Source organism: Petromyzon marinus, chromosome 20 (assembly GCF_048934315.1).
Source record: "Petromyzon marinus isolate PM22_M1 ecotype Great Lakes invasive population chromosome 20, UKy_Petmar_22M1.pri1.0, whole genome shotgun sequence".
Taxonomy (NCBI): Eukaryota; Metazoa; Chordata; class Hyperoartia; order Petromyzontiformes; family Petromyzontidae; genus Petromyzon; species Petromyzon marinus.
In genome coordinates, this window is record NC_133686.1 from 4,524,684 (window position 1) to 4,544,453 (window position 19,770).

General features: G+C 46.3%; 1 protein-coding gene across 4 annotated transcripts in view; it reads left to right on the plus strand.

The window, feature by feature from the left end:
• The first annotated feature begins 5,799 nt into the window (after positions 1-5,799).
• The window catches only part of LOC116944204 (teneurin-3-like), a 456,734-nt gene continuing 442,763 nt past the window's right edge, over positions 5,800-19,770 (plus strand). For 2 of the 4 annotated variants that reach the window (XM_076068250.1, XM_076068253.1), the window contains exon 1: positions 5,800-5,971. The gene's annotated coding sequence lies outside the window, so the exon portion shown is untranslated. The remainder of the gene's footprint in view (positions 5,972-19,770) is intronic. The other 2 variants (XM_076068251.1, XM_076068252.1) reach the window with 1 other exon arrangement.

Genomic DNA, 19,770 nt, shown 5'->3' on the forward strand with positions numbered 1-19,770 from the left:
AGTGAAATCAGGCAATATGTCGACTTGAGCGTCACAATCCACGCGAAGAACACGATTTTCATTGTTGATCGTGGGGACAATATATTTGTCACCGTTTAGCATGAGACAACGCAATGTAGAGCTTTGGGCACGAGCGGTGACATTGTCTAGCGGTAGCGCATTCGCCGTTAGTTACAAAGGTTCATGGTTCGGATCCGGTGGCTGTCCCAATTACTTTGCTGATCACGTCAAAGAAAATGAACCTTCACGTGAACTCCGTACATTCTCCCAGTGGCTTTTGGCTGGCCATTGAACAAAGACGGTCACTGCATCGCGCGCTTTCGGATGTGCTTCTGGGGCCGTCTGGAACGCTCTTCCCTCCGATACTAGGAAGCCCCTGGGGCCATGCACTTTAAAATAATCATCTAGATTGACAAACGAATGTCTGTAAAACTGCTTTTTGTACTCGTTGGTTCTTTCGGTAAAGTCACGTAGGTATAAAATAAAATAAATCACGACGTTTCGATTGCAACACAAGCAATCATCATCAGGTGGGAAAACCACAGCAAGAATTGTGTTTGCTGAAGTGGTAGAAAGATGCCGTGGTAAGAGGTTATATAGGTGAGAAAGGGGGGAGGGGCACGGGGGGAGAGAGAGGGAGCCGGGGGGGGGGGGGGCGCTGCGTGGACGCTAGGAGAGGGACGTGAAAAAAGAAAATTGTTGCTGTGGTTGTCCCACCTGATGATGATTGCTTGTGTTGCAATCGAAACGTCGTGATTTATTTTATTTTATATCTACGTGACTTTACCGAAAGAAGCAAAGAGTATGGATTCTTGCGGTCACGAAAGCTTCAAATCTAAATAGCTTTTTGTGTTTAGTTTGTTGCCCTTCTCCCGCACCTCCCATTAGCACGGTTCGCTAGTATGGTACGAAAGAAGTTCAACATACATACTGCAGGTGTATTAACTTTAAATATATCCACCGTCTGCTCCACAGCGAATGGCAAAGATCCCATAATGCCATACACGAATGTAGGCCATTGTGTGTTGGCGTCACAGTCCACATGTTGCTAAATCGAGTAATTACCCACAAATTACTCAATTGGAAAAAAAAACATAGCAATCATATACTCGCAACTGGATTCTTCGAGTTATGTATAGACTAAACCACATCTGTACCAAACGTATACTTTCTAGGCCTGCTAGAACATTATTCCAATTTGCTTCACTCAGTCACGATTGTCCACATATGCACCTGTCGGCTTCAGTGTTACATTCTTCCAAAATATTTGAATATTTTTATACCATATTTGGAGGATTCAGTGCCATTAAACACCTCCAGATACAACCCTTTTGTCCGGCTGTGTTTAAAAACGGAAATGTCCAAAGTTTTGTTTCCCCCAAAAAAAGATTTAGATTTTTTAATCTAAAATCCTATTTGGGGATTGAGCACCCTTGAAAAAAAACATATCAAACAAAATATATTACTATCATGAGTCTAAGTTCAAAAACAAGGAGTTGAAATTTCCATCCAATGTTCTTTTTTGTGTGGGGGGTGGTGGAGAGGTGGTGGGTGTAGAGAAAAAAATAAAACATCAGTTTTTATCTTTCAAAATTTGATGTCAGAGATTCAGATTGTCCAGGTACAAACGTTTTGCGGGCTTATGTTTAATATCGAAAATGCTGAAAGCATTCCACCTTCAGTTTAACATGCAGTAGTGGGCTTTCGCGACCAATATTATCCATAACAGAGGTGTTTGAGTTACATCGCGTAAATATAAAAGTGTCGTTAGTAAGGCTTGTCACGTAAACAAAACATTCCAATTCGTTACTAGTTCAGTGTTGGAGAGCAAACCCACAACATCTACAATTCGTTTACTCTCCAACACACCGGTGTGTTGAACTAGTAATGAATTGGCATGTTTTGTTACTAATTGGCTGTGTGAGGTGGTGGCGAGTTTAACGACTCATTTATATTTACGTAATCTAACCAAAAACCCTCTATTATGCATTCCACCTTCAGTTTAGAACGCCCTTAGAATTTACATCACTCACTTCGCTCAGTTACTACGAGGATACATTGGATGCAAAACACTGGTTGAAGGTGCAGGTTGTGCGAGATGGATTATGGCCCAATAATTTGGATGTATGTGTGGGACGGTGGATGAGTGAAGCGACCTTATTCCGGCAGTGCATAGCGAACGGTTAATTCTGATTGAGAATGCATTTGTGAGCCGAGCAGACACGAATCTCTTAAAGTTGACATTACAAATTGCCGACACTCCAACGAAGCACGGCGAGCTACAAAAAACAAACTCGCGCAGCTATGTAAGCATGCGTCGCACAGTAGGTCGGGGTGGGGGGAAACACGAGGCATGCTGGGGCTACCACCACTGCCGTTGTGACAACTCGCACACAATGAAACACCGGGGGGGGGAGGGGAGCTGCGAGGTGTCTTCAAACTTCAGACGCAGTCGACCGCCACACAACAACACACGGGCTTTCACGTACGCACCAGTCGTTGTTTGTGGTGGGGTGGACCATTATAGATACGTTGCGTTGAGAATGTTGACCTTGTTTTACCTGCATGGCAATAAACCACCCCCGCGCCTGTGTCCACCCGACAGTTTCAATGGGAACGCCACAGTTAGTGAATCGGTAGGTCGGCACGTGGTGGAATGGAAGTGTGTGTTGTTGCGCACCTCACCCAAGACGTATGTCCAGCGTGGAAGAGTTGGCCCAAATTCATTGCGAAAGGTGCTCTTCTCGAGATCTTTCTCAACCACCGACTGTGGTGTGAGCGAGTCATCGCAGGGATGCATCGTTTTTTACTTTTTAATTGCTCATTGTTATTATTATTATCACATAGAGAACGTCTTAATTATAGCACAGGGATATGTCTATTGTAGTATACATTTTAATACAACTCATAGCGGATCATAATAATAATGATGATGACATTTTTCCAGAAAAGGATAAAATGAGTTTTAATATATTTTCTTTCGAGATCTTGGGCCAATTCCATTTAAAATTATTTGGCATGTGGGAAAATCAGGACACAGTATAAACACAAAAGAAAACCCATACACAAGATGGAATAACGCTAAAACCTTCGCACAGATTGATTCAATCCATTACTGTATCACCATCGCCTGGCATCCTCATATTCATGTAAGGTAACAATTTTTGGGGATTATCGTTATAGCAACATCGTGTTCACCGCTTGCCAGAATGGAAGACAAAACAGCTGCATTGTGGAATCTCCCCGTGGGCGTACGCTCGTGCGAATCGACTGCATATATTTAAAAGGACATTCGGCACACTTTGCTTTTTTGAGGCAGATTTTCTCACACAATTCAGGGATATCCTATAATAACAGCCAGCCGGGGCACCTGGGAGCCTGCGTTACATGTGGATCCGTGCCCAGGCCACCGTCATCAATAAAAGGAGCAGCTTGCAAATGTATGCAAAGCATTTTAATCTTAAAGTGCCAAGCATCCCGCTTTCAAAAATGTAAGTCTTACCTATTCCACTCTGAAAAGGCCATTTCTCTTCCAATTTTTTTTGGTTGCTATTCACGTTTGTTATCAACATTGAAATCACGGTGATTACACACAGGCTATTTTAATCACAACATATTCGTAATCAGTGGGCCCTATAAGCTGGCGGGTTGCTTTGAGCGAGGCCGTGTTAGCTGTGGTGTAAATGCTGTAAACACTATGCTGCAGCATGGAGATACGTGAATACATCATCATCAGCCTTGGTCAATCCACTGCTGGATGAAACCCTAACCAAATCCACAGCCATCTCCACAATGCTGTGTAGTAATCCACCCAGCACCTGTACGCAAGCTGACAGGTTCCATTCCTTGGCTGGCACTCTGCGATCACTCTTGACCATCGGCCACGATACCTTCGAGTTTACATGTCCCGCCCAAGCCCACTTACGTTTCCCAACAAGTTATCTTGCAATATTCTCGAGTCCATGTGTTCCTCTGTCTTCTCAGCGGGATTCCAATCACACCAAGCAAATGTGGATGCATTAAACCGCGACATGTGTTCATGCGAATCATGCTGCTCTAAGTTGGATACAACCGATACGGTGACTTAGGATTAAACCCAATCTGGAGTCCCTCAAAATCTGAACCTTCTAGCTTTAATGTAAACAAGCCCCAGAGCCCAGACCCTTGATTATATATGTTGGCAGTGTACATTTTATATTTCGTCGAGGTTTATGGATAGTGGTGGCTTCGGGCTATTGCGGTGCTTAGGTTTGATATTGATACAATCAATAATAATCATTGTCAGCAAAATGTCGCCACTTGCTTTCTGCTGCTTTTGCTTACGATTCTGTAGCCGCTGCTGCTTCTTACTGCACCTGGTTCAATATACAGATAGTCCCCGAGTTACGATGGTCCGACTTACGATATATTTGACTTACGATGGGGTCGTCGTAACGCATCTCCATCGTAAGTAGAGGACTACCTACAGCTTCTGCTCTACTGCTCTTTTGCTGCTTCCGCTGATACTGCCCTCACTTTTCGATTTAAAGCTTTCGTGACTGCAGGGATTCATCTTTTTGGTTCTTTCGGTAAAGTCACGTAGAAGAGAAATAATAAAATTAAAAAAATAAAACATAATAAAATAAAATAAAAATTCTCACGACGTTTCGGCCACAACACAAGGACGGCTGCTTGTGTTGTGGCCGAAACGTTTTATATTTGTATTATTTTATTGTTTCCCTTCTACGTGACTTTACCGAAAGAACCAAGAATATGAACACCAGCCGTTTCTTGCTGCTGCTAATCCTGCCGATCCCACTCTTGGTTCTTATATCATTACCACTTCTACTACCACAGCTGCTACTTCTGCTACCGCTCTTGTTTCTGACATCATCATCATCATCCTCAATGATCAATCGCATCGTCACTCGCTACTCCAATACCAACAGCTGCTTGAGCTGCTTCTTCGTCTCCTTGCCGCTTGCTTGCTCGCCGCTGCTGCTGCTGCTGCTCCTGCTACCAGTGCTGCTGCTGCTACCACCACTGCTGCTGCTGCTCCTGTTACCGCTCCTGCTACCACTGCTGCTGCTGCTCCTGTTACCGCTGCTGCTGCTACCACCACTGCTGCTGCTCCTGTTACCGCTCCTGCTACCACCACTGCTGCTGCTCCTGTTACCGCTGCTGCTACCACCACCGCTGCTGCTGCTCCTGTTACCGCTGCTGCTACCACCACTGCTGCTGCTCCTGTTACCGCTGCTGCTACCACCACTGCTGCTGCTCCTGTTACCGCTCCTGCTACCACTGCTGCTGCTGCTCCTGTTACCGCTGCTGCTACCACCACTGCTGCTGCTCCTGTTACCGCTCCTGCTACCACTGCTGCTGCTGCTCCTGTTACCGCTGCTGCTACCACCACCGCTGCTGCTGCTGTTACCGCTCCTGCTACCACCACTGCTGCTGCTCCTGTTACCGCTGCTGCTACCACCACTGCTGCTGCTCCTGTTACCGCTGCTGCTGCTACCACCACTGCTGCTGCTGCTGCTCCTGTTACCGCTCCTGCTACCACTGCTGCTGTTGCTCCTGCTACCGCTGCTGCTGCTACCACCACTGCTGCTGCTGCTGCTCCTGTTACCGCTCCTGCTACCACTGCTGCTGCTGCTCCTGCTACCGCTGCTGCTACCACCGCTGCTGCTGCCACCGCTGCTTCGCTCGCTTCTCTCTCTGCTCCTGCGCCCGTGGTAACCCCACCCCCTCGCGGGCGGGCGGGCGGGCGGGCTCAGCCCGCGATGATGTCAGACGGAGCAGGCGGCACCCCCCCCCCAGTCCGGGCACTGCGCTCATCCCATGCGCACTCGCCACAGAGCAGCAGCAGAAGAAGCCAGCTCAGCTCAGCCAGCTCAGCCAGCTCAGCTCAGCCGGCAGGCAGGCAGCTGACACTGCGCGCAGCCGCTCGTACTTCCAGCAGCCCGCCAGCCCGCCCGCCCGCCACCGTACGGTGAGGAGTATGACCAGGAGCACTGGGGTTAGCGGCGGGGGGTCCATCGTGTGTGAGGGGGGTGCTCCCGTTGCCTCTCATTCCGGGCGCGTTTGTGTGACACTTGCGCCGCGAGTGGCCTCGTCGGTGTGTGGTGGTCTCTGTTGCTTTTAACAAAAAATTTCATTGCCCTTTATTTAACGATGTGATGTGACAGTCCCACATCTCAGGCACGCTGCGAGAGAGGTAGAGAGAGAGAGAGCGAAAGCAAGGAACGTTCTCTCTGCGTTCTGTTACTCGCTCTGGGACGGATAAGATTAACCCTGCCTCTTTTGGCGAGTGAGAAACCGCTGCTTTATGCGCGCACTGCGAATGCCGAAACATTTTTTTTTATATATTTTTTTTAAACAAACATTTAGCGACGTTTCGGGCAGTCGCCCTTTTTCGTTGCAGAGACGATGTCTCCGCTGCACGTGTTCAGTGAGCGTCGTTGATTGCAAACGCACCATTGCCAAAGCAGCACGTTCGGTAGCGGCATCACAAACAATTGCGTCCGATGATTGACGGGTGGATGAACGGGATGCGTGTTCGTTGTTCAACCGTGCCCGTTTGTGTACATTTGCAATAACTGTGCGTGCGGATGTGTACACGCGCAAATGGTGTGCATATGCGTGCGTGTGCACGGTGTGAGCACGTTGAGTATGTGTGTGTCTTTGAGTGCGTAAGCTCTGTAATGAATACGCGCATGTGGGTATCGAAGCGCACGTGGAATGTTCTTAGAATGTACACATGGCCAAAGGTAGAGTGTAGGGTATATTCCTGCTCGCGTGAATGTACGTATGTATGCGAATGTAGTGTGCATAAGCTTGCCTATGGTGTGTATTGGCTACTGTTTGTATACTGGTAATGCATACGCGCACGCATTTGTGTGAATGTGTGTTGCGTGAATGGGGCAGTTGTAGCGGTGAGTGCTACGCTGCGCTACGGACCCCGGGCGACACGAGTTTGATTCCCGCTCACGGCCACCACCAAATGACGATTATCTGAACCGGTAATGGGCATCCCCTAGGTCGACTCAGCCTCAAATGAGTACCTGGGGTGGTGCGTAAAAAAAAAACATCGCCACCGGGGAGACAAAGGCGGCCGGGCGCGGTGTTGGCCAACTCACCTCGTGTGCCGTGCCGCCCTTCGTAGCTGCTCGCTAACAGCACTTGTCCCAACAGTCTATTAAGCCTGTACGGGGGATCTTTGTCGTTGTGCGTGTGTGTTGTGTATCAACGCGCCACCTCCACACGGCAATGCGCGTGTAACGGTGTGCCCGTGCAATGTGATCGAATGTCATCATCATCATCGCCACCAGCAGCCACGATTAATCCACTGCTTGATTTGAGGCTTCAAACAAGCCGTAAGCGTAACGACACCGCGACGTAGCGATATCACAACAGCACCTGGCACCCGGGGCTGCAGAAGAGCGGAAGATTGTGCCGAGGGTGCCGCGAGAGCTTCGCTCGGACCCGGGCACATTTCTTAAGGCGTTTTTTTAAAAAAAAAAATTGTTTCCTTTCTTTCTGTTCTCCTCGCAAGCGTTTAACTTCGAATGAGTCCCCAAATCCGAAGAAGGAGAAAAAAAATCCACGCTGGGCCGATTCGCGAACGCTATCCATCACCCAGCGTGTATGTGTGCGCATGTGGTTGTGTGAATCATCAGCACTTGGGGAGATAAAGGCGGTCGGGCGTGGTGGTGGTGGTGGTGTTGGCCACCCCACTCCTTGGTGTTTGCCATTCCTGAATAAGTGCTGGGTGCTACTTAAGCACTTAGCCCCAGTAGCCTGGACGGGCTTTCTCTGTGCGCTATTCGAGCCGGTTGTGTGTTATCACGAGCCGCGCAAAAATCCACTGCTGGATGAAGGCCTCCCCAAGCCATCGCACATCTCTCGCTTTCATGCGATAGTACATCAATCCACGTGGCCACCTGCGCACGAGCCAATTTCACCGCTCCATCTCTCTTCGATGGTCGTGCTCTCTATCGAACCCGCGTTCCATCCCTTGAGCTGCCTGCCATGCCACTTGGTTATTATTTTTGACCATCGGTCCATCAAACCCTTCTCGCGGCGTTGTTATTACCCAAGCCCACACACGCACTTTTACTTTAACACGACGCTGTATTTAACCCGCGCATATTCTCTAATCCACGTGCTCACGCATTGTGTATATAAGTCGCATTGTGCCTATGTGTGTGTGTGTGCGCACGAGTGTGTGTCAGTCGTGCTTACCCTGTGTGTATGCACGTAGATATAATGCATGCGCTACACGTAGGATTAGTGGAGTGCAACACACCGTACGTATCCTGTTGTACGGTTCTTACTGGGAGCGGTGGCGCAGCGGTTAGCTCACCGCACCGTGAAGCCGGCGACCGTATACGTTCAATTTCCACTCACGGCTAACGTCAGTGGCGGGTGATATCTGGGGAGGCTCTGGGTCTCTCCCGCCCATGTGCCGAACGGCACGAAGCAGCGTATGGCCAATCAATCTTTGACGACCGACACGTGGTGGGGACCCAGTAAACGTGGAACGTTGGGCCAACGTTGTTCCAACGATTTTAACCTCATGCAAACGTTGGCTGAACGTTTGCATGATTACTGGGGCGGCCTTCATCCAGCAGTGGATTGACAAAGAGATGATTTTTTTTGTTATAACGTGAAGTGAACTGCTCGAGTGTTAAAACGCTTCTTGAACGGGGACGTATCGTCTGGAACATTGCAAGACTTACGCAGACCATATGCGGGTTATACGACGCCCTTGTTTCCCTTTGCAATTTAATGCAAAAGTAGGGGGTGCGTCTTATAAGCCAGGAGGCGTGCGCACACGTGTGCGTGTGTGAGCAGATTTGTGTAATTGTATTTACAGCGGGCACAGGTTTGGGAATGTGCCCTACTTTCAAGAGCATCTTATAATCTGGAGAATACGACTATAATATAAACTATATATATTTTTATTTTACCAGGTAAGGGCCACTGAGCTATATAGCTCTTTTTTCAGACGCGACCTGGCCACAAATGATAGCTCAACGAAGTGGCTTATCACGTGGAAATGTATCGCAGCCAAATACCCGGAACGCGTGTCTCTAAACGTGGAGGGAAAACCGGAGGACCCGGACATCAATTCACGCGACCACGGGGAGAATATGCAAACTCCAAATAAACAGGCATCAGGGTTGAGATCGAACCAACGACCTCCTGTATACCAGCCAAGATAGATAACATCTCACCACTGTGACACCTATATGGTGTTAATGACAAGGAATAAATAATTTTCATCCTCAATTAAAATATATTTTTTTGGTGGCGGAGGGGCGGGGCAAAATATAGGCCGCAGAATATAACAAAAAAAACTTGAACGATAATAAAACAGCCAAAAGATTACGACTGCTGTTGATATACATACGGTCACAATTTCCACGTCAGTCATCGCCACTTGGCAAAATGTTCTTTTTTTTAAATCTTGTGCAGTCGCTGTGCACGTGGTAGGAATATAATCCGGTTGTGGTGTGTGCAATGTGAAATCCTGAGCCCCTTGCCTCCCTGCCACTTGTGTCGCTGATGCGGTGAGTGTCCTTAGGTTTGTTTAGATTTATACCCAAACACTGTGTTCATTCGTACAATTAAGGCGTGATTTATGTGCGTGCGTTTGTTTGTTGTTCAGCCTGCCTGAGATCTGACTGGATTGAAATCAGAGGTGATTGTTCATGACACGTCCAAATGCATTTGAGTTGGATGATATGCTCATTTTTAGTATATATTCATGTTTTGGCATTTGCAGATATTAAGCTTTGGTAGCTGGGGTTGTGGGAACACGAGTGCATTTTTTCGTGGGTAATTAATCTTATCTTAACGGTATTTCTCTAGCACCTCATAATAATGATGTTCAGCCGATTGTCAGTACACTGCTCGAGGAAGGCATGCCCACACCTTTCAGAGATGGAGGTTGTCTGACTATACTCCACCATGGGATCCAGTGCAGGTTGGTACAGGACTGGCTCAAATATCGGTGATCTTCGGTGTGGCTGGGAATTGGACTGAATTTGTTTGCAATACATCTTACACACCTTTGAGTGAACAAGCATGTAAAAACAAGAACATTACTCAAAGCTGCTCTGAATAATGCACTTGATAGGAGGCCCAAATGCCAGTGTCAATATGGTAGTTGACCTACTAGGCATGGTTAAACGGTAAAGGTGAGTGCAGCTCACGCCACTGCTGGTGGAAAGATCTCAACTAGAGAGGCTGCTTTAGAAGGTATTTTGGCCAACTTTCACCAAGCTGGCCCAACCATCTTGGAAGTAAGCAAGTTGGTAAAACTCAGGTTTACATAATGCATTTAAGAAATGTACCCATTTATTCAACTGCCGTGCCTGGGAGATTGAATAGAACTTGGGAACTCTGGAATGCAAGTCCGGTGTGCTCGCCGTTATACCACGGTGGCGTTACATATACATTCCCACAGCTTGGGCTGCATCAGGGAACCGAGTCTTGGTGCCCTTCAAATGAAAGGATACCCTCTGCGTGTGTGCTGCTTTTTCACTGATCCCTGAAACGATGATTGGTTTTATTTCAACATCTCTTCCTGCGGAGTGCGCAAAGAGAACGGGGCCTCTAAAAAATTGCATTAAGGGGGCAGTTCGGGGTGGAGCAGGGCGAATAAAAGAAGGTGACAGTGAAGCATGTTTTAGTCAAATATCTATTAGGCGATGCAACCTCATTTTAACAAATCACCTCATTTGTATGACAGATAGGATACATCATGGACAGTGCTGGTGTCTCTGCCCAATGTAATCGGGGTCTCGTGGTGCAAACCCCTCACTTTAATAATCCTGAGAGAAACGTGTCTCTTTTTAATATGTTCCTAAAATTAAGTACATTCAACCCTTTAAACGTAACATTTTTGAACTGTAGGGCTTCTTTGTTACCATTGGAACCAGAACCTCCTGCTTACACAGTGAAGCCGCCTTCTTTCCTGTGCCTTTAATGAGTATTATTATTATTATCCCCTGGAAAGCCGTTTGTCCCTCTGCAAATTAAACACCGGCCACTTATGGGCACACCCCCTGTTTAATTATTCCTGGACGTCCCGCCTGTTTTGTGCTGAAAACGACTTGGTGATTGATGTAATTAGACATAGTTACAAAATGACCAGTTATGCCTTAATGAGGATCCATAATTTATTTTGTTTATTTCTATGTATCGTGCTTCAGGATTTAGCAATCGCTTATTGATTGACTTTCCAAGCAGATCGCTGATGGTATTAATGCGTTCCTGCAGCTTTCAGTTGAAAATTCAAATTGGCGATTAGGAGCTAGGGGTGGGAGGTGCAGCCCACTGTGAGAGAGAGAGGATTTGCTGTGCATTTTTTTAGCAATCATTTGTGGCCAGGTCGCTGCTGAAAAAGAGCGGATAGCTCGGTGGGCTTTACCCGCTAAAAATATTGTTTTATATTTTTATTATTTTATTGTTTCCCTTCTACGTGACTTTACCGAAAGAACCAAGAATATGAATAAAAATAAAGTATTCTAGTTGTTTTTTTTGCGTGTGATTTGCTTCTCTTCCGCCTCACTTTGCACTCCTATTGTAGTTTCTTATTGTTTGTTGCTGTTGTAACCTTCTGACCCGTCACTACTGTACATCTGTAAAAAAAAGAGCTTCATAGCTCATGGGATTTCTCCAGGATAAATAAAGATTCTTATTCTGATGTATCGCGTCCGACACCGAGCAGCTGGAGGCTTTTCATACACGCTGTTGACGCTGCAATTCTTGAGATCAGGTGGTCTGACTTTATTACAAATGTCACTGTGACATCGCGCACTGGTCTCTCCCGACATAGGGGACCTCATCCGACACCTCTAAAAGGCCTATTCGGGCGCGTGACTCGTTTTCAACCGGATGTTCCATCTTGCCTTGCCCTGCGGTTGAGTGTCCAAATCAGACCTGGATCAAAACGTGACTGCACGTAGGCTCACCCAAGGGGGACGCCCACATTCAACCTGGTGCTGCTCACGGATCACCGCACTCGATGGGGACATGCCTATCCAGGAGGCCTGGCTAGGGCGAAATGTTAACTACCTCGCCTGCCACACAGGAGGTCGTAGGTTCAAACTTGACCCTGACGCCTATATATTTGGAGTTTGCATGTTCTCCTCGTGGTCGAGTGGATTTTTCTCCGGATCCTCCGGTTTTTCTACCTCCACATTTACAATCAACATCACGCGTTTCGAGTATTTGGCTGCTGTAATTTTCCGCATGATAAGCCACTTATTCGGGCTATCATTTGTGGCCAGGTCACTTCTGAAAAAAGAGATCTGTAGCTCAGTGGGCCTTACCCAGTAACATTTAAATTAGTTTAGTAGATAGTTTAGGATCGTGGCAGCTGGCGGAACATTCAGATTGGTCCATTGATGGCTCAGCGACTGCTATGACTGCTGCTGCTCTTTGGGAGGAATAGGTTTAGTGGCTTCTTTAAAAAAAAATGGTTGAGAAGATGACAAGCATTCCTGGGGTTTGCTACCAGTCTATGACGGCTCGCACTTTGAAATGTAGCAACTCGGAGGAACGGGTATGTGGATCGCGCCGCTGAAGAACAAAGCGGTCTGCTGCGCATGCAAGGCTGCCAAGTGCCTGTAGGAGGCAGATAGCAAAGCAGGTCACACGTGCATCTACGCATGCCGCCTTTTCCCTTGTTTGTTTCCTCCCAATGTACGTTAAAATGCAAAAGAGACAGGTTCAGAAAGGTGATGGTTACACGTGGATTAACCGGCGCTTTTCCAACATGTGCTTGTCTGTAGAAGAATCGAATGAGCGGTTGTCGGTGCAACATTCCGCGCGCACGTTTGTAAATACTACATGCCTGCTGTGGATTGCGTCTGCAAGTTTTTTTTTGGGCAGCCCTTTTGATCAATTTGGCATGTGTGTCAATTTAGTGAGTTCCAACCAGCAACGCGGCTTTATAGAAAATGTTGTTTATATTGGCTCATCCTTATGGTTACCCCCCTCAGCCCCACACATTACGTCGGACAGAGCTAAGGCATAAGAGCTTGAAACCGCAGCTGGAAAGCGTAACGAAGAAATTGGCTTAATATCCCAAGCAGGACCAAGAACTCCCCTTGGAAATAGTATTTTGACTCCGTTGAGGATTTTCTGGGTAAATAATTAATTACATTTTGTAACTTACTCTGTGTACACGAGCCACTTCAGGGATGTCAAGGTCCCAAGTGGGACCAGTATTTCCCCAGGTGCCAACCAAGTCAGACACTCTTACTGGCCCGGTGCACAGCTCTCACTCTCTCTCTTAGGCAGTCTCCAATGTGCTGTCGTAAAATGTGCTCGGAGGGAAGCCGGGCCGGGGAAGGGAATCCCTGGTGGCCACAGATTTCTCTGATAGGCAAGATTGGCATTGCCTATGCAGAGGTTAAGGTGTCTGTCAGCGTGACATTGTGCAAATTCTCTGCCTAACTCAGCGTCGGCGCTCCCACAGACCTAGGCAGAGCACCACGCTGGCTCCAAACATGGCACCAAACATTTGTCTTCCAGGAACTGGGAAGCGGGGAAGGACCTTTGGCAAAGCAAACAGCAGCGGTAATATTTTTGCAACAACAACAAAAACAGCTTAGAGAAAACGAACGCTCCGCACCGGCTAATGCTGGTAAAAAAAAAAAAAACTGAAGTACATCTGCGTTGGCACAATTAAATTTAACCCCCTGGTAAGGACATCATAATTTGGGGTGATACTTGCATTCGCGCTGGCGCACAAGCACAAATAACAAAAAAAAAACCGCAACACGTTCGTCAATAATAACCATGCCCTGGATATACATGGAAACCAAACAAATAATCGGCGATGTTCCGCGCATTGGCCCTCCGCGATGGTCCCTTTGCTGTGAAGAGCGTGGCCATTGCCCTGTGTTGAACAGATGGCCAATTTTGAGGTGTGGGTGGGGGGAATCGAATTCCCAGGGAGGGGATGTGAATGTGGCTTTCACAGCTGACGACAACGACTTAAGAGCGGCTGTTGGTAAGCTGTTGCTTGTGCTGGGGCCGCGGAGGAGTCTTAATTAATTGTTAATTCATCCACAGGGCACACGCTGGGCTCGGTCTCCTAAGCGATAAGAAATACCGGCCGTGTCCAGGTCGTACGCCCCCCACTCCCTCCCTACGTTTCCCCGCGGCACGCGACCGCTCCGCCGGCTGCCTGTTTGAAACTCGCCCGTGCCTTTGTTCAGCTTGTGCTTGTTAGTACGGCGAAGCTTGAGACGATCACAAGGGTCAGCAAGATCGGGGTTTTTCTATACACCCCTCTCTGCTTTCCTTTTCCATCCCGTGTGTCTCCCCCCCCCTCTCAAACCCTTTTAAAACCATGATTCGGGGAGGGGGGGGGGGGTGCTGAGGGGTTTGGGAATATCCTCCTTTATTGTTTGTCATATTGAAACAACAACATGCAACTTCATCTACAGCTCGGCTACGAAACCTGGAAGATTAATAATGACAGCGTTAAAGCGTGAGTGTAGAACGGAGGGAGATTTTAAATCGATAGCTATTGTGTAGCAGCTTCCAAGGAAAAAAAATACTCGTGCTCTAATCATCAGACACCTCACTAAATCCCTAAAGGCACACCAGCGCAAATTTACCATACATAGCCTATATTGTTCGTCTGTAAAGAGGTGCAATTACGTCTGCAAAGTTGTGCATTTAAGAGATAAGTCGAAATGCTGGGGCGTTTAAAGGGTATGTGCACTTTCATGCGGCAGGATTGCGAGTTAACCAAGATGCGTGCCACGCCTTAATGCCTTGATTTGCATTGAACAGCGAAGTAATTTATAAAACCACAAGGCATAAAAGGCATTTCTTTCAAAAGAGGACAATTTCTGTGACCACGAGCTTTTGCCAACAATCGCACTTATAATAAAATTGAACACCGTGAATATGTAAATGTTGAAAACTGCCATTCATTCCGAATACTTCATTATGCCCTTGGCTATTAATTTTAAATGCCAGTATTCAAAATAACCTTTCCACAAAACATTGAACTTTAAAGCTGTAAATGCTATCCACTTTTCATGACATATAACCGCGCTCATTTTTTTTTTCATTTAAGCCCACCTTGTCCACAAATAAGTGGATTTTATTAGCCGTGTAGTATGTCGGCTGACCACAATTAAACTTGAACTCGTGTTTTCTGATGACTGAGCCGTTTTTTTTGGGTGGCTTTTTTGGCGACAAATAATGAGGGCAAAGCGGGGCCAAACGACTGTTTCAAGCAAATGCGATAGTAGAGGAAGGGGGTCTTATTGTGAGAGGCTACGCATTGATCGCGACCTGCATCCGTTGAGCCGCACCGAGCGAGACGAGCGCCTTGCATTGGCACCCTGAGTGCTCATTCGCAGGCACGAAGCCGTTGCCGATAGCTACCGGCAGCTCACACGAGACGCGGGGTCTCCTCCCAGCCAGTCTTAGTTCAATGACAATGTATTTTTTATGTTGTTACGCTTAGAGCGTGTGTGCATGAGTTTTGCGTTTGAATCGATAAGTGATTTGTACTTTCAACATTTGCCCCCCCCCCCCTCCATCGATTTTGATGGCTAGCTAACAAATTGTGCGTGTGTGTGTGTGTGCGCGCACGTGTGTGTGCAGAGTTTGGGGTTTGCGGATGGCTTTCTTATCGGGGCACCTTTGTTTGTAGGTGGTGCATCATCCGTCTCGGCGATTACTGGCAAACAGCAAGCTGAGTCATTCTGACCTCTTATTGGGCCTGACGAAATGAGACATAAATTCAGGGAAAAGAAATAACTGCGTGCAGTATGGCACGTAAACAAAAATTTAAAAGAGAACATTCAATAAAAAAATATTATAGAAATCGTGATGATTCTAATTTCTCGGCACTCGCTCATTGTTTGCCTTAAGTAGCGTTCATCGCTTCAAGGCAGGGAATCCATTAAAAAAAGGATTTAGTGCTTGAGAGACATTTGCTTCTGTCGACGTGTGAAAAAGACTTTTGGGGTTTACGAGAACGGAAGTTAACGGGCGAGGACACTTTTCCGCAACTTTCAGATTGTCAGTTGCGATTTTTACTGCAAAGGTCTGCGACGCATTTGTCTTCCGTGCTACGATTGCTATGGGTATGGATATATATTGATTTTTATATAAAATATTTAATATGAGTGTAAGTCAAATTCCGCTTCATTCGTGGCACGCTGTGTCCCTCAAGATGCCGCATATTTCTTCACACTGTCCTGTAAAAGTGTGAGCTAAAGAGGCTTTTTAGGAGTACATAAGCGTTGCCCGGCGAATATCCAACTTGTCTTTTGAACAGCATCTGGTAAAGGTCACGTCGAAAGGGCACTGGGGACTCCTGCGGGTGTCCGAAATGAACGCAACTCGAAAGAGTTGGAAGAAGTGCACTTGCCTCAAGCTATAGTTCTATTTTATTCTGAAAACATTTTGGCAGTTTAATAACAATAAGTTATTGCATGCACTACATCTGGCGTTCCAACGAAGACCATTACTTATATTGTGACAGTGTCTCCGGGTGTGTACAACGTATACGTTTTGCATATATTGTATCCGGTAGATGGATTAAGTTGTTCACGGGCTGTTGACAAATAAAATATCCAACATTTGCGCATCAAAGCATGATCCCGTGTACCCAGTGTCTGGTAAGCTCCGAAAATGCGAGCTACCCGTAATTGGCCACGTCTGCTATATTTGTCTAAACTCCCCAGTGGAACGCTTGTTTATTTTTTTTGAGCCGAGATAACCGACCCTGGGTGGTCCTTTTTTCTTTTTTGGTGTGCAACATCCTAATGGCTTTTTGTGGAAATGGGGGGGGGGGGAGGGCAAATGTCTAAAGGTAACTTTTTTGACCGCCGCTATGGCAGTCTCCTTCAGCGGCGGAACGGTGATGTCGGGAATTTGCCTCCACGATCTTCCTGCAGGAACACATCGCGTGTCTATTAATCACGGTTGTTCAGGCCACTCCGACCGGCATTAATACAATCAATCTTTGGGGTAGTTGTCAGGAGAGTGCAGATTCTGGGTCATAAAATCTAATTTTTGTGACGCATGTTTCGTGAAATCTGATGAATATCGGCTATGATTGTATTAAAAAAAGATGCTTTAATGAAATAAGGCTATGGCAGTATGTTATATGAATGCAACGAGGCTTTAGTGCTTAATGTAATATTAAATCACGAGACCTAACATTCTGCGATGTTGCCTATTTGGCTGCAAAACTTTGTTCCTTGGCTTTATATTCATAAAGATGTGTTTAAATATTCACAATTTTCTTGAGTTGTTGTTCGCAAGAGTTATTTTAGATATTAAGCTTGCTAGCATGTGCCGAGTACAATTGCCGTTTAATGAGGAATAAATGTGAGCAACTACTGAATTACTACTGAATTTTCTGATATAAAAATGTAATTACTAATATAACAGATTTGATGGTCAGGCTTGGTCGATAGTTTTTGATAAAAAAAATCTTGTTTATTTTGAGAATGGTATTCTTGAAAGGAGGAATTGAATTACTAATATCAATATATTCTAGCGTTAGGGTTATGCATGGTCATTCATCCTTTTGACACAAACGTTTTGAAATGAATACCAGAGACTGAGAGATTACAGTTTTAAGTACTCCATTCAAAGTTAACTCTGCGTAAAAAAAGTAGGTATGAGTACACGTTTTTTTGTACATTTGTACATATAATAGCTGATGTGTTTAATCTAAGGATTTATTTCAGTGGAAATTGCATAGACTTTATACCCAGCACAAAGAATAACAATTAAAATGTACCGGTTGGGTGCAAGCCGATATCTTGTCTTCGGGAAAATGGCTGTTTGGGATAGATATATAATAAAAAAAACTCCATCATTCTTTGCATTTACAGTTTATTTAAGCGTTGTGCATGAATGTTACAAATATTAGTTAGCTATGCCACACACAGCGGGTTGCTGGCGGATCAATCGTCCGGCGTGGCAGCTTAATCAACGGCCGCACATTTCTTAAATCCCTTCCCTCCCCACCTGTGCCAAACCAGCAATATAAATTTGTAACATCACAGTTAAGCGGTCCGCGGTTAACCCGTCGACATGGTAGGGGAAAAGTGTGGGCGCTCAAACCTCTTCCAAGATGTCTGGTGGACATCAATACCCTCCGAAGGGGGCTTTGTAGAGCGCCCTCCAATGCAAGCCCCTTCCGCCACCTAATGCAAAGAAGGTAACATCAACCGAGCAATAAATTATTGGATATTTTTCACGTGTGGAAGGATTTGCCAAACAAAGAGAAAGCATACAGTCCTCTTCGTTATCATCCTCGTCGTCGCCGTCACTCCCCTTATTAATCGACGGCTTGGTAAGAACACAATTTAATAGGCGAGTGCAGGAATTGCGAATAAATAGATGACAATCAACTCTTTTATCCTGAAGAAGCTCCTAGGACACTGAGCGCAACATTGGGCGTTATGTCTGACAGCACCCGGTACAACACGAAACACACGGCCTGACGGTTCAACGGCGAACATTTTCATCATGAAGATCAGAAGTCATTGCCTTCTTACTTTCCCGACCAAAAAAATATATTTAATCAGAGAAGACTGCTTTAGATGGAATTCAGGTACTTTGCAGAAGGGTTTGCTGGGTTATCCTAGGTACATGAGGCATCGCACATGAATGAGAATTTTTGGAATCTGGTATTTATTCCTGACACCAGACAGGTCAACACCCTATTGCTCGACTTCACTGAACAGGTCAAAGCCCTTGACCTTTGCAGGTAGATGTCACCACACGCACGATGACGATGTTGACGTCTGCAAAATCCACCAGCCTCGACGCTGAGTTGCAGTCATGCGCCACCACAAAGTGAGCGATGAGGAGGGGAGTGAGGATAGTTTGAGAGCAGCGGGCAACCCCTTTGCAGGATAGCGGTGGTGGAGCGGGGGGGTGGACGCAGGGTACAGAGTCCCTTGCCACGCGGCAGACATTTTCACCACATCTAGCTGCGAGCTGTGGCAAAACAGTGCAACGGGGGTCTGTCAGATGCCTTTGGCGGCTCCGCTTGTGACCGCGCATTAATATTTTTGCATAATTTTTTTGTTGAGAAAAAAAAGAATAACATCTTCAAGCATTAGTCATTCTTCACCAATAGTTTCCAAAAGAGTACGAGGCAGCGCGCTTGACGCGAAAGAGCCAGCCTGTCTGCGGGTAAACACGTTTTGTGAATACGGTCGAAATGCAAATGCCAAGTGAGTGTTTTTTCGGTGGTTAATTGGGGTGCTTGCCTCTGACCATTTAACGAGGCCGTCTGATGAGCTTGAACAGATGTGGTTTCAAAACACATGCCAGCTTTTACCTGTGTTGTATTTGAAGCAGAGATGTTGCACTTACTTGTCTATCTGTGGATGTACTGTAATCTAAATTATTAAATTTGCATCAGTAGGCCATTGTCACCAATGTCCTTGCGAAATTAACCCACTGTGCCAAAGGAGGCACAACCCCTATTACTATCTCATTGTGATTCCACTTTTCAGTGCATTAAAAATATATGAAGGAGAGGGATTCTCTGAGGATTTTTTTTTGTATGACCCATGGCCTCCGTGTGAATTCATTGTGTGGGAAGCCGTTCACTTCTGCATGCATATTAAAGAGTGCTTAACAAAACATTAAAACATCACGGTGAGGCGTGGCCGATGACAAAAACTCACAGCGTGATATGGCCACTTTGTTTCCTCCCCCCCCCCCTTCGCTTTCTTCACATTACACGATATTTTTTTTCATTATTTAGTC